We start from the raw sequence: 14,897 nt of genomic DNA on the forward strand, positions 1-14,897 counted from the left end.
CTGCTACACTGTGCTAGGACACGTCACTCTGCTTTGGCTGCCGCTGAGAATTTCTGTTTTCGTAGCTGGCCGCCTGGGCCGATCCCGCAGCTTTCGAAGGGTACTCCCCCCTCCACTCCTGTTTGCTGTGAGCAGGCTTCAGAGCACATTCAGTGTCAAGGGCAAGCCGGGAGGAGGAAGAGAAGCCATTCCGATGACAGACACCCTTGGCTCACTGGGACCCTGTCAGCTGTCACCCGCCTTAAGAGTATTTAAAAGAATTCGCAGCAAAATTTGCTGAACACAGGAAGAATGGGCAGCCGTAGCTAGTTCTCAGTCCCTCTGGGACACGGGGAGACTCCACTCCCATGGGCCCACTACCCTCTGGTCGGCAGGGTAGGTGCCACGGTCATGGGCAATGTCCCCCAGGCCAGTGGGATAAATCGGCAAAGGTCTGGTCATCACTCACGTCAGTGGCCATCACGGGACAGCCTTGTCACTGTGCTGAGACACGCAGGACCCCACAGGGAGGGACGCTTCCTCTCTGAGCATCCCCGCTGCCCAGCCAGAGGCCACGTTGGGGCCTCACATGCCAGCTCCTTACACAAGCTACCCCGGCTGGAACTTGGTGCCTTCCACCCACGTCTCACTGGTGGACGCGAGTCAGAGCAGTGAGGTTGTCTATCCCGCCGGGTGCGTGGAAAGAGAACCGTGAGGATCTATTGATCGATGTTCCCAGCACCTGCCAGAGGGGACGGACAGACCGACTGTGCCCCGGGCAATGGAAGGGACGAACGCTGCTGCCAGACCAGAGCATGTCCATCACCCTCCAAAAGAAATTCTGTCCTGCTGAGGCGGTCGCTCTCCGTTCCTCCCTCCCCCCAGCCCCGTGGGACCACTGGGGTATCTCTGTGGAGCTACCTGTTCTGGACGTGCCGCAGACATAGAACCTTCCAGAACGCAGTCTCTCGTGACTGCCTTCTTTCACTCAGCACGATGTTCCCTAGGTTCATCACATTGCCGCATGGATCAGGATCAGGACTTCGTTCCTTTTTCCGGGTGAACAGCGTCTTCCCGTGTGGATACACCAGGCGTATACGTACATTGCTGAGGGACCTAAGGGTTGTTCTCACTTTCTGCCGATTAGGAATCAGGCTGCTATCCACTTTCATGGACAAGTTTTCGCGTGAACACGTTTTCCGTTCTCCTGGGTCGGAGTGGAATTAGTAGATCCATTTAACTTGAGGAGCCGTCAAACCTTTCAGCACCGTGACTGTATCACTCAGATTCCCCCCTGGCAGCGTGGGAGCACTCCAGGGTCTCCACATCCTCACCAACACTCGTTGTCTTTTTTTTTTTTTTTTAAGAGAAAGAGAGAGGTGGGGAGAGGAGCAGAGAGAGCGGGGGAGAGAGAGCCCCCAGCAGGCTCCACGATCCATGCGGGCCTGGGTCCACGGCCCCGAGATCACGACCTGAGCCGATACCAAGAGTTGGGCACTCAGTCCTGAGCCACCAGCCAGGTGCCCTGATGCTTCTTATTCTCTGTTTCTTTGATCAGAGTCTTGTGGACGGGAAGCAGCCTCTCACCATGGGTTCAGTTTGCCTTTCATTATCGACCATTGGCCTTGGGCATCTTCTCATCCACTTGCCTGTAAATCCCTTCTGGAGAAACGTCCAGAGCTTGAACTGTGTTGTGAGCTCTCTGTTGCCGCTTCAGGGCCGCACAACCACGTTAGCTGCCTGCAGGGCCAGAGAACGGGCTCACCTGCACCAGGGGCAGCAGGTGGCGCTGGCGCCCGGGGAAGCCCCGCCCCCCGCCCCCAGCAGCTGCACGGACTTTCTCGGGAAGGAGCTTCTCTTCTGTTCCTCTTTCAGGGTCTCCGAAGAGGCAATGAGGTCTCGGCAGGTCTTCAAACCCAGTTTCATTTCTGTTTATGAAGGTGTAAAACACTCCAGGCTAGATTTAACAGTTTCAAGTCCAGCCTTGGACTTGAACTTGGCTCCTGGCATACCCCGAGAAACTGCCTTCCCTTCCCTAACCTAAAGCATGTGTAGGAATTTTCCTAGCAGTCCAAACTCCATAGAGACTAATCCAGGCTTTGTGAGTGGCAAGGAACAACTTTTCTGTGTGTGTGTGTGTGTATGTGTGTGTGCGTGCGCGTGCACGCACAATGTATATGTGCCATCTAAGCAAATGTGCATACATTCTGCTGCATCATTAACTACATTTCAAAGGTAGCACTTAGAGCTCTGTAACAAGAGTAACACCGGACTGTGCAGATCTTCAGAGTCCTATGAAACAGGATCTTTAAAAAATTTAATGTTTTTTTCTTAGTTTGAGAGAGGATTCCAAGCAGGCTCCATGCTGTCAGCACAGAGCCCAATGTGGGGTTCAATCTCCTGAACCATGAGACCATGACCTGAGCTGCAATCATGCTCAACGGACTAAGCCCCCAGTTGGAATTCTTACAAAGTGGACTAACGGATAGAACAAATTTATTCCAGGAAAAGAAAGGGGAGGAGCACGGCCTTGTGTCCTGAAGCTGTGAATGCTGACATGAGCCGTTCTGCAGGGTTTTGGGCCAGTAACGGCTGGTCTACACCCATTATTTTGGCCGCTCACCCCCTTTCTCTGCGGTGAGGGGCAGAAGAGGCTTAAAACAGCAAGGCTGGGTCACAGAGGCACTGGGCTGGGTGACTGTGGTGGCCGGGGGTATTCTCCAAGGGGAAAGGGAGCCTGTGAATTGCTGGGTCCTTTGGAAATGAGAAACCGCCCACCAGACGCTGGTCTGGGACTGAGGAGGGGTCCACCTCGTTGGAGCATCAGGCAAACAGAGTCTGAGAGAAGGATTTCACCATCTGATACTCAACCAAGAGCTTCAGGCAAGGAAACTGCTTCCAAATGAAATTGGGAAGTGAAACAGGACACGGGGGCGCACATTCAAGAGCTTCTGGGAAGGTTTTCGTTCCCTTCTGAAACTTAACACTTGTGCGGAACAAAGTTTGTTGTGGGTCAAGGTTAAGTGAGGAGAAAAAATAACATTTAACTCCCGTTAAAATGGAGGAGGTTTCTGCGAAGCCATGAGGATGTTGCTGAGAAAGCGAGGGTAGGAAGTGTGCACGTCAATGGACGTTCTAGGTTCAGCAAATCCCTCTAGCCACTCCCCTGCAGCCACTCCCCTGCAGCCACTCCCCTGCAGAGAGCTGTGGTGGAACGCAAGTGCGTTTCCGTGTTTGATAAAAAGGAAGGCGCCCGCTGAGGGGAACCTTGGGATTTTCAGTTCCTGTTACTTTTATCTATAAAGGCCCTGCAAGGCTCAGGAATTTAAAATGCCAGCTGGGGGTGGGGGAGGAGCGCCTGGTGGGTTCTGTTGCTTCAGTGACTGACTCTTAATATCTTGATATCGGCTCCGGGTCATGATCCCAGGGTTGTGGGATCAAGCCCTACATCAGGGCTGAATGGGGGGGTATCTGCTTGGAATCTCCCTCTCCATCTCTCTTTCTCTTCCCTTCTGCCCCCCTCCCCCGCTTGTGCACTCTCTCTCTAAAAATAATAAAAACTGATAAATAAAACCACCACCTGGTACTACTCAGGGCTCTGGAATAGAGAGCCCTCAGACCCAGAGGATGAGCCCCAGGGAGACGTTTGTCCCCCATGTCCTTGCCTTGACCCCACCCCGGCACATGCACACTTCTCTATTTCCAAGCAAACACATCTGCGAACAGAGCCCCACAGAGCCCACATTGGCTGTGGTCTTGCCTTCAGTACTTCGGTGTTCCAGGGGTATCTTGATTCTCTCCTCTTGGCTCTAAATTGCTCTTGTTACTCAGCCCCCTTCCAACCTCCCCCTCGCCAGCCTCTCTAGCTTCCTCTTCTGCACTCCCCTCTCTCTCCAGTTCCCTTCACCTCTTTTGGGTCTGGTGATGGGCATGGGAGGGGTGTTCAAAAGCAGAAACGAGGCACAGTGAAAGGATGGTGGAAAGAAATGGGTCAAAGCGACCCCCGGGCCCCCAGCCTCCAGCCCACACACAGGCTCAACTCCAGCCATTCTTTCCTTTTGCTACATTGTCAAGACTTTTTCACAGCAAGGCTGCATCTTCCCAAGTTTCAAAGCCAAAAGAATCCACCCCAACAGATATAACTGTATAACATGTCTACTTTGTATCAGGAGGTCTCTGGAATGTGTAGAGTGGTGTTTTGTTTCTGTTTTGTTTTTGCCAGAGTCACCAACTCTCTGGCCGATTATTTGGCAGGAGGCCCCGGTCACCGTGAGTTAAGTAGGGATTTCAAAGTGTAATTTTCTTATGTAAACAACCTGTTGGACACCCTGATACGTAACTTCAGAATTGTTTATTGTTTTACATAGATGCTTCCTTCCCACCTTCAGCCTTCCCTTGCGTTAATTCTAATTGTAACTTTTAAAGTAAATACTGCCAAGGATAACATGTGGAATGAGAGCTAGCAGAACCACGCTACGGAATCGTGATTTAACAGGAGGCGTGTGAGGAATACGGTGTTAGAATTCCTCGTACGGTCCTACCTAGAGATGATCTCGTCTCTCTCAGTTTACAGATGAGAACATTGAGGCCCAGGAAATGGGTAAATCTGCACAAAGTTGCACATGAGTTGGGAGGAATGTCTGTCTGTCTCCTAGGCCTCTTTCTATGTTCACGGAATTTTTACCTGGAAACACCGGGAAACGCCCACCACTCACCCCATCTCCGTTTGTCCTTCTCAGCCTGGTGGTCACTTTCCCTGGAAGAGTTTATGTGGAAACTGCTTCAACCATAAACACCAGGGCTCCCCATACTTTTTGGTTGGGTACGTATCGGGCCCACACTCTGAACGGAGAACGCCTTTCCTCAGTTGTGTGACAGAGAGCTTCCTGGGTGCCCGGTGTCTGAATCAATGTTTGTTGAAGATTCATCCAAGCCTCCTGCTCGCCCAGCCCTGTGTGCTTGCCTGTATGCCAGGATCTGCAAAACAAAGAGGGGACTTTTAACATAGTTCTTTCTTCCTGCTGGGTAAGTTTTAGGCAAAAAGGTTTAGGCTCAGTCGGTTAAGCATCCCACTTCGGCTCAGGTCATGATCTCAAGGTTCGTGAGTTGGAACCCTGCATTGGGCTCTGTGCTGATGGCTCGGAGTCTGGAGCCTGCTTCAGATTCTGTGTCTCCCTCTCCCTCTGCCTCTCCCCTGCTTTCTTTCTCTCAAAAATAAATAAGCATTTAAAAAGTCTTTAAATGCTATTCTATTTTTTTTTCTAATCCGGAAGATCATTGTTTTCTGGCATTTCATCTCCCATTAGCTACTTACCCCAGGCTGTGTTGTAATTGTAAGGGTATTATTTTTCCGTTTATTTATTTCTTTATTTAGAGAGAGTGGGTGAGCAGGGGAGGGGCAGGGAGAAAGGGAAAGAGAGAATCTCAAGCAGGTTCCATGCTGTTGGTGCAGAGCCTGACTCAGGGCTCCATCTCACAAACTGTGAGAATATGACCTGAACCAAAACCAGATTGGGATGTATCACCACCTGAGCCCCCCAGGCACCCCAGCACATCACATTTCCTGATCTTATTAGAGAGGAGAGCAACTGCCGTTCCCTCCTGCGCCTTCGTGGTTGTGGGAGTGGCCGCATTTATCCCCAAACAGTAAAAAGCCAGCCAAAAAGATACACAATCAATGGCTTATTCTCTTTGGTTCCATTTAATTGACTTTGAAAGGGTCTCCACTCCATCCAAGGCTCCCTGACTCCCCTCTGCTTTTCTTACGAATTGCCACCTTTACATTTACGCCAAGAAACTACTTTTTCATGGATGGAAATGGTGGACACCACCTAAAAATGGGTTGGAACATTGTGGCACAAGGAAGCTGGGATGCAGGCCGGGCAGGGCTCTGGGTCTACACCTCCCTTGGCCAGAGGGGTGATGAGGACTTGCCATGCAGGACTGGTGAAGCACCGCACTGGCGAAGCCGATTCGCCAACACAGCTCATGTACCTTTCGGAGGAGCATGTCCGGCATTGCTCAACTCAATGATGTCTGAAATCACCAGTAACCAGAGGGATGACAGTTACACTTATCAGGTCATGGAGTTATGTCTCTAAAGCTACTTCAATGGCTCTGGAATCTCTGAAAGCCCTCAAGAGGCGGGAACACGAACCTAACTCACGAAGATCTTGTCTGGACTCAAGGGAGAGAAAGAAGAATCGTGTTCAGGACCTCCGAGATGGTCAGTGACGCTTTCGGCCACAAGCTTTTTGACAAGGGGTCCACAGCCTCTGTTGAATGGCAGGCGTGTGGCCTCACTTTGGAAGATCACACATTGGCAACGGGGATAAAATCTAGGTTACAGCATCGTAAAATGCTCTCAACCATTTCCTTGACAAACATAATATGTGAATGATTTACGAGGGCACATTGTGGGATAGGGAAGGTTCTAGCTCCAGGGATGAGTTGCGTCTTGCCCAAAGGAAACTTCCCTTCTGTTTCTGGGACATTCGGTTGTTATGGAAAAAGCAGGGCATTGATACAAGGAATAAAATAGATCAGATGCATCAGGGATTATCATAGACACCTGATGTTCATGAAATACGTGTTATTAAACACTGACCTTGGCTTCATCCGAGCTACACTCTGGCTCTGATCCAATAAGGGCATCAAATCCTCTGTTTATTAGTTTTTTTAATCAAGTAGACATTTATTGAATGCTTTTTATGCCAAGCATCTTCTAGACTCCAGACATAACAAAACGAAAGAAAGAAAATCTCTGATCTCGTGGAGTGTGCTAAGTAGATTTGAATTCTTCCTGATCTTTGAATGGTTTTATTTCGGTGTATCAAGTACCAGGATGGACTAAAACACAGCACAGAACTGTATCCATCCTTATCTGCAACCTGAGGGAGCTAATCCACGTCCTAAAAGAGGGGCACCCGGTGGCTCAGCCAGTTAAGCGTCCGACTCTTGGTTTCCACTCAGTTCATGATCTCACGGGTTTGTGGGACTGAGTCCCACACCGGGCTCTGCGCTGACAGCAAAGAGCCTGCTTGGGCTTCTCTCTCAACTTTTGTCTTTGCCCCTCCCCTGCTCATGGGTGCTCTCTCTCTCTCTCAAAATAAATCAATAAACCTTATAAAAACAAAGAAACAAATAAAACCCTTAAAATATGCATGGAGTACCACTGAGGGAGACGCATCTGATTTTTGGTACTCTGACTTGAGAAAATCAAGTTACGATACTACTTACACGGTGTGATCCCATTTTGTTAAACTATATGCGTGTTAAAAAAAAAAAGTACCCAAAGGCTGGTTGCCCAAACTGTGAAAGCAGCCATGGGAAGCACTGTATTTTCCTCTTTAGCTTTTTCTGTGTCTTCCAAATTTTATATATTTTCCAAACTTTATTGTTTTTCTTTTGTAACCAGAAAATGCTCTTTACAAACTACATAGTTTTGCTAATTACATTACAAATACTATTTAACATTTGTAAATAATTTCAGGGTTGTTAGCCATTTCTTACCAGTTCCCTCAGGTATTAGATAAGTAACATTATCATAATGAACTAGATCAAGCACTGGAATCATAGGCAGAATTACAGGTCACATCCTAAGTTTTGAGTGAAAACATATGATATCTGTCCTTCTCTGACTGACTTATTTTGCTCATCATAATGCCTTCCAGTTTTATCCACGTTGCTGCAAATGACAAGATTTCATTCTTTCTGATTGCCAAGTAATACTCCAATATATTTATATACCTATATATATACCACAGCTTCTTTATGTGGAACTTGAGAAACTTAACAGGAGACCATGGGGGAAGGGAAGGGGAAAAATAGTTACAAACAGAGAGGGAGGGAGGCAAACCATAAGAGACTCTTAAATACAGAGAATAAACTGAAGGGGGATGGGGGAGGGGGGAAATGGGGGATGGGCATTGAGGAGGGCACTGGTTGGGATGAGCACTGGGTGTTGTATGTAAGGGACGAATCACGGAATCTACCCCATAAACCAAGAGAACACTGTACACCGTCTGTTAGCCAGTGTGACAATAAATTATACATTTTTAAAAATCCTAAGAATTACCACATCCTCTACTCATTCAACTCTGTTCTTCTTACAAAGGAAATTAATGCTAGCTGCCTTGTATTAGTTTGGCCTTCCCCAGAGTTGGGCTCAGAGGCATGATTCGAGTGGAAATTGTTTATTCGGGAAGGGATCTCAGAAGCACGGTGAGGGGACAGAGAAGAAAGATGGAAAAGAAGGAAAACTGACAATGTCCGCAGTAGTAGAAGGACCTCGAAGCACCCAGAGCTCAGGTCTGCATGACAACTCTGATGGGATGTGCGGAGACACCTGACAGCTCCTCTCCCAAGACGACAGAATACAGAGCTGTGTACCCACCAACCGCTATCCCTTGATGGCCCAAGAAAGCCCTAAGGTAGACAGAGACCCGGGGCCCTGAGTAAGAAGCTGCAGGAGGTCTTTGGGAGGGACCCAGGGGACGTGGAGGTGTAACAACAGAATTCCTTCCACTCATGTATCAAACAGCCCTGATCACGAGAACCTGATTTCCCTTTCTGCTCAGATATGCTTCATGGCAGGTCAGGGGGCTTCCCCGGGGCAGCTTGTCCTCAAATCTTACCTCTGTGCTTTCTGCAACTCCCCGTCTCAGAGCCCTCTGCCCCCACGGCCACACGGATGGAGAAGACGGAGTCTGTGGAAGACGCTGCATGATGCAGGGTGGCCCAAGCTGCTGGTGGGGGAGGTCACTTCTGCAGGTGTCCCTCCCCAAAACTTAGCCATGTGGTCTGCACCTACCTGCACAGGACGTGTGGAAATGCCGTGTCCTGTGCGCCCAAGAAGAGCGCGAGGGGGTTGGTGAGCATCCAGCAACATCCCAACCTGCTTCTCATCTCCCTGTTTGAACTTTCAAGCTCTCTAAATAGCTGGCATTTTTTTGGTTTGTTTATTTATTTTGAGAGACAGTGGCAGAGAGAGAGACCATGTGCATAAGCAGGGGAAAGACCAAGAGCAAGAGAATCCCAAGCAGACTCCATGTTGTCAGCACAGAGCCCAATGTAGGTCGATCCCACGAGCCATGAGGTCAAGACCTGCACTGAGATCAAGAGTCAGACACTCAAAAAAGAAAAAAAAAAGGAGTCAGACGCTTAACCAACTGAGCCACCCAGGCACCCCTCTAAATGGCTGGCACCGGCACTTGCTGGTAACTATACACTACTTTTTTTGGGAAATGAGCTTGAGTTCTTCATATAGGCACTTTCAGATGCAAATGATCCCATGGAATAGTTGGTACTGAGGAGCACAGAAGAGATATCATGGCCCAGGGGCATCTGGGGGGCTCAGCCATTAAGCCTCTATCTTCGGCTCAGGTCATGATCTCAAAGTTGTGAGTTCAAGCCCCACATCTGGCTCTGTGCTGACAGCTCAGAGCCTGGAGCCTGCTTTGGATTCTGTGTCTCCCCCTCTCTCTCTGCCTCTTCCCTACTTGTGCTCTGTCTCTCTTTCTCTCTCAAAGAGAAACAAACATTTAAAAAAATAAAAAATCGAAAAAAGAGAAATCATGGTCTTTAGTGCCTTAGACTGGTACTCAGAACATCCAAGTACTCATTATGGATGTGCTTCTGACTGGGCAGGGGATTTCGGATGCAAATCACATGTCTTGATGTAAAAACTAATAAGTCTCTTACAGTTATAATATTCTATGATTGCTTAAGCTAAGTAGCTGGTTCTTTGTTTTTTAAAGAACATTTATTTTTACAAATGTATATATATTTTATATTTGTATAGATATATGCATATGTGTATATTATGTATATATTAACATATACACATATATACATAATATGTTATACACACATGTAAAACACTATACATATCTATGATGGTTAATTTTATGTGTTGGCTCGACTGGTCCACAAGGTGCCCAGGTGAAACATGATTTCTGGGTGAGTCTCTGAGGGTGTTTCCAAATGAGATGAGCATTTGAATCAGTGGACTCACATAAGTGCACCTCCCTCCATCTGCTTGAATAGAACAAAAAGGTGGAAGAAAGAAATTTGCCCTGTTTGCTTCCTGCCTGTGTGCTGAGCTGGGACTCCAGTCGTCTGCCCTTGGACTTGGATTTATACCGTAAGTGCTTGTGTTCTCAGACATTTAGACTCACATAGAGGGTGGATTGTGAGACTTCTCAGCTCCCATAACCCTGTGACCCAATCCCTCATAAGTGTCTCTCTCTCTCTGTCTCCAGCCCAATCCCCACCCCCACACCCATCCCCATCCCCATATCCATCTCTATTTCTACGTCATCTCTCAGTGGTTCTGTTTGCTTGTAGACCCCTGACTAACACAGAATGTAGTGAGTCCTGGTGGAGTATGAACTAGACAAGAATATCACTCATAAACGGTCTATACTTGTTGAACTCTCTTTTCTGTTCATCACATCTTTTTAAAGTCTTCTGAGAAGAAGTGCATTTGTTCTGCAGATCACTGGCCAGCCAGGCAGGTGTGTGTGGTCAGGCGTGAGCCAACACGGGCAGCCACTGAGGGTTAAATCCCGTTTAGGTGGACATCGGTAGAAGAAACACAGGTCCCGTTGTGAAACCTAAGGAAAGCACAGACCTGTAGTCAATCTGGTCTCACCCGCAGGGCCTCGCACCTTCTCAGTTCTTGTGTTTCTAGGCGAGAGGGGCCTCTGCTGTTGATGATACACCAGAGACCAGTAATGCATGTACTGATTAAAAGGCTACATTTTGTAGCTAACAAAACAGTGCATGGCGCCAAACGGCAGGGAAGTCTTCCCAGCAAGCCTTGTGCAGTCTGAACAGCTCGTGCACGAAGGACCATAATCTGGGGGAAACTCAACCAAAAGGACCCAATATTATCGTGGGACAGTCATCCATTGAGAACCCATTTCTAAAAAAAACACTAGGTGATGATTTTCTGTCAGGTGCGTGAAAAAATGGCCTTGTTAGACAGGTTTGGTTAGCTTTCCCCTTTACTAACTTCGTCATGCATGTCTTTATGTATCAAGTGGCAGTCATAACGCAGCCCCTGTGGTAGGTGCTGGGTCAGGACCCAGCCAGTGCCCAAAAAACAACCTCCCTAGGCTGGCCTCTGAGGGCTGGTCGATGAAACAATGGCCCATCTGCCTCCTGTCCCCAGATAGCCTGCGTTCCAGATTGAAACACTACCAATGGAAACTGGATGTGTCCTTTCCCTTCTGCATCAGGAGTGACTGAAATACCTCTTGCCACGATTTCCTACAGCTCAGTGAGGGTAACGGGAGATGGGGCCCCATGAAGTGGAAGAGGGGAGCACGCATTTACTACGTGCTCACTGGTGTCCTAACCATATGGGGCTGACACCACTATCCTAGCTATTTCACTGAATCAGAAGCAGGTATGAATAGATAATTTTCTTTTGATTGGAAGAACTACTTTTTTTAATGTTTTATTTATTTTTGAGAGAGAGAGAGAGAGAGAGAAAGTATAAGCATAGGGGGGTCAGAGAGAGATGGAGACACAGAATCTGAAGACAGGCTCCAGGCTCTGAGCTAGCTCTCAGCACAGAGCCTGATGCTGGGCTCAAACCAATGAACTGTGAGATCATGGCCTGAGCTGAAGCCGGATGCTCAACTGACTGAGCCACCCAGGTGCCCCAGATTGGAGGAACTCTTTAATCATCTTATGGGGGCAGCACAGTTGCCATGCCATTCTGTTAGCAAAAAGAGTGACAGGGGCACCTGGGTGGCTCAGTAGGTTAGGTGTCCAACTCTTGATCTTGGCTCAGGTCATGATCTCACAGTCTGTGAGCCCCACGTCAGGCTCTGTGCTGACAGCATGGAGTCTGCTTGGGGCCCTCTCTCCCTTTCTCTCTGCTCCCCGCACCCCACTCATGCTTGTGTGCCCTCTCTCTCTCAAAATAAATAAATTAAAAAAAAAAAGAAGAGCTACATAAAAGAGCACATGTCCTCCTCCCCCGTCCCTGATCCCAAAAGGATTGAAGAGTTTAGAGTCTTCAAATTGGATCAAACGTATACAGGGGATGCTATAGAGATCACACTGTCTGATAAACAGGACTATTCATTCATTTCTTTGTTCACAAAATGGAATAATTACCCACCCTGGACTGGCATCTGGGATCCAAAGATGAATGGCCTCAAAAAAGCACTTAGAAAGAAGCGTGTACATGAATACTTACTGTGAGGTGTGATGAGGCCATGACTAAACCGTGTGGGTGGTGGGAAGGGGGAAGGTTGGAGATTTATTAAGACTAATAACTACTTCTTACTGATCACTTACTCTGGGCTGGGAGTCGGTCTAAGAGCTGAACACACAGTAAGTCTTTTAACCATTATAATGTTTCTATGATGCAGGGACCCATCTTTTCCCAATTTGAGACAAGAAAAGTGAGGGGCTCAGTGGTTAAATGGCACGCACAGGCTTTTGGGAGAGACAGCCCACCTTGGACCCTGAGCATTGCCAAGTGATCGTGCTGGGTGGGTGAAGAACTCAAGACCCTGATTGCTCTTTTCACAGGCTGATTCTCCAGGGCTGTGTTTGCAGCGAGAAGCTTCGAGAGATCAGGTAACATCTCCCCCTGGATAAGAGAAGGCTTTTCCTTCCACTTATTATAAAAGGGATGAGTCCCCCCAGCTTAGTGGTCCTCTCCTGTAATGCAACTCACTGCATACGCATGCGTCATCAAGGGCCCTTTGCACGGCCACCATGATACCTGGGGGTCATGAGGCATCAACACAAGCTCCCACGAAGCTCAATTGACTGCTCTTGTCTCTGATCCAGGAGTGGTGTCTTCTACCAGCATCTATGAAACACTGACAGGCAAGGTTCGTAGCGATAAGTAGAGTAAAATCTCAAATTCTGCATAGCTATTGACAAGGCCACACAGACAGTAAGTGGTGGTGAACTTCAAATCTGAGCCCAGAGAGTTCAGCTTTGAGGTCCACAGTCTTAAACACCACTAGCACTGCACCAAGGATAGGTACCTAATTTTCCCTAACAGAGTAAAGGCAGATTTTTAAAAAGAGAATGTGGTGCTTAGATCACATTTTGAATCACAAATGGGAATGTAACAGAAGATAAAGGAGAAAGAACATCCCAGTTCTCTGGAGCAACTGGTGCAGTTTGGAAGCATCTGGTATGTTCTAGACACTGAAAGAATGGTGTTGTCAGATGGCAGCATCCTGTGAAATTTGGCTGGGGAATAGGGCAAGAGATGAGGTTGGAAAGACGGGCCAGAAGCCAAAAGATGAATGGTCGGTGTGGTCATTTATCTCTATCTGTGGACTGAATGTTACCAGATACCATTTACCTCCAGTTACTGTGCACTGTCATACCATCCATATGTCAAAATCCTAGCCTCCAGTGTGGTGAGGCCTTTGGGACGTGAGCCCTCATGGACGGATTAGTGCCCTTATACAGGAGACCCCAGGAGGCTCCCTCTCCCTTTCCACCATCTGAGGACCCAGCAAGAAGATGGTTCTCATGTGACACCGAATCTACTAGGGCCTCGAGCTTGGACTTCCAGCCTCTAGAACTGTGCGAAATACATTTCTGTTATGAGCCACCTACCCATAGCATCCTGTTTTAAAAGTCAAATGGTCTAAAGCACTTGTAGGTATCATTGGTTTTTTTAAATTTTTTAATGTTTTATTTATTTTTGAGACAGAGAGGGACAGAGCATGAGCGGGCAGGGGCAGAGAGAGAGGGATGCACAGAATCGGAAGCAGGCTCCAGGTTCTGAGCTAGCTGTCAGCTCAAGAGCCCGACGCAGGGCTCAAACCCATGAATGTGAGATCATGACCTGGGCCCAAGTCAGAGGCCCAACCGACTGAGCCACCTAGGCGCTTGTAGGTGTCATTGTAAGGACTTTAGGCAGGGACAGGACATGACCCGATTTGTGTTTTTGAAAAATTCCTCAGGAATAAGGTGAATTGGAGGGTCTGAAGAGATCAAGCAGGACGCAGTTGTGGTCATCTAAGTGCAGGGTGATGAGGGCATGAACTTTGAAGCATGTATAGTTTTAAGTGCCAATGTTTTAATTAAATGCCTAATGATAGTAATTAACCTGGAATTACTCCAGCGAGAATAGTTATATTTGTAGTTCCTGAGCCTTGATCTTTCTACTTCATCTAAGAAGTGGAGAAGGTGATCTTGTTTCTGCCAATTCAGATAGAAGACGAATGAGGAGACCCAGGGTCTCCACCCTGTAAGACTGAGACATGTTTGTATGACCCTTAAGGACAGAGGATCTGCTCTTCACTGTGGGACAGAAGAAAGGAAAAAGGCTAACATGGACTTCCTACCCAAAGTAGACACCCTCCAACCTTTCTGAGCAAAGTCCACGTCCGTGGAATAGCATATCCCATAAGCACACACAAGGTGTACATTTTCTTTTTCTTTTCTTTTTTATTTTTTTGTAAGAAAACCTCTGGTAACAACAATGGTCCCTGGAGAAACCAGTTGGACCAATGATGTTGGTGAAGACTGGATTTATCTGCTTTGGCAATGGGCCATGGATAATTTATTCTTGGTCCCAAAAGTTTACATGTCTTTACATTGAGATATGGGAAGTTTGCAGCCCAAAACACTATTGAAAAAGACTGTAGGCTTGGCAAAAAAGTCCACAACAAATTAAATTCTTAATATCATAACTAAGGAGATGGTGACTTGTGGTTGAAAGCCAATGATCCCAGCAATTGAAAACTCTAACTTGGGCAGAATTTCCTAAGTCACCTAACATCCATTCATTTCTCCTCCTTCCTAACAGAGCTCAGAATTTGTTGAGGAATAAATTCTCCTCCCCACAGCCAAGCATGAGAGCCTGGGCAAGCCCATCCGTGGCTGCAGATGGTAGGTTCTAGATCGTCTACAGAAGTCCAATT

This window comes from Suricata suricatta, chromosome 10, assembly GCF_006229205.1.
Source record: "Suricata suricatta isolate VVHF042 chromosome 10, meerkat_22Aug2017_6uvM2_HiC, whole genome shotgun sequence".
NCBI classification, from domain to species: Eukaryota; Metazoa; Chordata; class Mammalia; order Carnivora; family Herpestidae; genus Suricata; species Suricata suricatta.